Source organism: Solanum tuberosum, unplaced genomic scaffold (assembly GCF_000226075.1).
Source record: "Solanum tuberosum cultivar DM 1-3 516 R44 unplaced genomic scaffold, SolTub_3.0 scf00051, whole genome shotgun sequence".
NCBI lineage: Eukaryota > Viridiplantae > Streptophyta > Magnoliopsida > Solanales > Solanaceae > Solanum > Solanum tuberosum.
This window is the reverse complement of record NW_006238978.1, coordinates 1,856,859-1,859,242: the sequence shown is the minus strand read 5'-3', so window position 1 is coordinate 1,859,242 and position 2,384 is coordinate 1,856,859.

Genomic DNA, 2,384 nt, shown 5'->3' with positions numbered 1-2,384 from the left:
ATCTTTATTTGTATATATGTTTTTGGTTTGCTTCCGATAGTTTATATTGTTATTTGCCTACTCTTGTTTAGTTTCTACCCTCAGACCCATTACTTGTTGTTTCGGGTTACGGGTTGGCTTACCTACTGGTGGGTTATAGTAGGTGCCATCATGACTTGAGGAATTGGGTCGTGACACTTAATTTGTAACCAATTTGTCAAGATTCAACGATTAATAAAAAAGAAAATGTGGTCGGCGCATCATATTATTGCTACTAACGTTTCAAAGAAATAGAAAAGAAGTTGTTGACGAAGCATGGAGGAATACTGTTTTGCAACCATGCCTAGATATTGTGAAAAGAATTTTCTCAGAAATGATGATTACAATTGAGTGTACATAAACTATCATTATCTCTATCTTGTGTTCTTTTGACTCTTGGTCACTTTTAATTTTTGACCTATTTTGTATAGTTTGAATCGAACTACAAATATATATACTATTCTTGCCTGTAAAATCATTGTTATTTATAAAGCAAATTTTTAAGCTTTATAAAAATATTTAATTTATTGTCCGATCGAAGCCCATGACCCAAGTCCAAGTCCAAGTCTTTGATATTTAATATATATTAATATAAATACATACTTACACAATTTCATGAGATCATTCTTAATGTCGAGGTAATAGAGTGAAAAAATAAATGACTACAAATGTTTGGGAAGATTCTAACGTTAAAGAATTTGAAAGAATAAAATTCTTAACTCCAAATTTAAAATTGTTACATAGACAAAGAAGAGAAAATAATAAATTTACAATCTATCGGTAAGGATCATTTAAGGAAATATATTCTACCTAATTCAATCATGATGATGGAAACTTCATTCAATAAACATTATCTATTATTACATGTTGCACAAGTAAATATAAATAATTGTAATTGAAATAGTTATTGATAATTGTTCCTTCCCTACTAAATGAATTAAACTTAGCACTTATGACGTGTTGTTAAATAGTGTATGAATTGACGCATTATCACTTGAATGTATTCTTTCAGAAATATTACTGAGTTCTTTTTACAAGCCTTTTGAAATCCATATTTTCGTCAATCTTTGTATGTGATCTCATAACAATGTGCATCTAGAAACCTCATCCTAAAATTAGTTAAGCCTCATCACCCAAATTCAAGTTGACGTAACTGTAGGTTTTTTTCAAGAATTATTCTTATCATAAATGATATGATTTTTAAAAAAATTTGGTATATACTAACTCATAAGTTCATAATCACATTTTTGCTATAAATACCCAGTTATATGTGACCTCCAAACAATGTACATTTGATAACTTTATCCTAAAATTCTTTACTTGTCATTACCAAAATACCAATTGACATATGTTTAGATTTTTCATAAGTCATTGATATTATCCTAAAAGATATCAATATTTATGAATATGGTATGCCAATTAATAAGTCCACAAATACATTTTACTATAAATGCTCAGTGCAATCTGTTTCATAACACCTATCCAGAAAAAATCTATCTTTTACATCATTTATTACATCTCAAGCAAAGTTTCTACTTATTAACTTTATATTTATTAGATTTTTAATGTATGAGTGTATGCATGAGTGGTTTTCATGAGATTATTTACTATTTTAAACTAATCATTGTTATAATTTTATTTATTGTGTAGCTAAAATGAATATTCATCAACAACAACAACAAGTTCAATAAGAAGAAAGAGGTGTTCATAATGGGAGCAAAAGGAACAGGAAAATCTCGTCTCTCTATTGACCTTACCACCCATTTTCGAGAAGAAATAATCAACTCGGACAAAATGCAAGTTTATAAGGAACTTGATATCGTGACCAGCAAGATCACACACGCTGAGAAACAAGGTGTACGACACTATTTGCTAGGTATACATATTCGAAAAAGACATTTTTTGTGATTAGTTTATTTTAATGTGAATAATAATTGACAGTTATTTTGTTTCACAATTCTTTAGGTGAAATGAAAGATTCTGACTTCAAGGCCGAAGATTTCTTTCTGAAGTCCATTCTCTACATAGAAAGTATTTTGAAGACTCAATGTGCTCCAATTATTGTTGGAGGGTCAAATTCGAATATTGAAAAAATTGTGGAAGACCCTGTGTTCATGTTCAAATATAAGTATGACAGTTGCTTTATTTGGACTGATGTAGACCAATCTGCCTTGAACCGTAGAGTTTACACGATGGTTGATGAAATGGTCAATAAACTTAGTTTTCTGTAGTTATTTTATATAAGAATCAAAACATAATAATGACTCTATCTAAAAAATTTCTTATTTAGTTTTCTCAATAACACTTTTGGTTTTCAAATATATTTTCAACTAAATAAAACTATTCTTAAATTTATGTTGCATGCA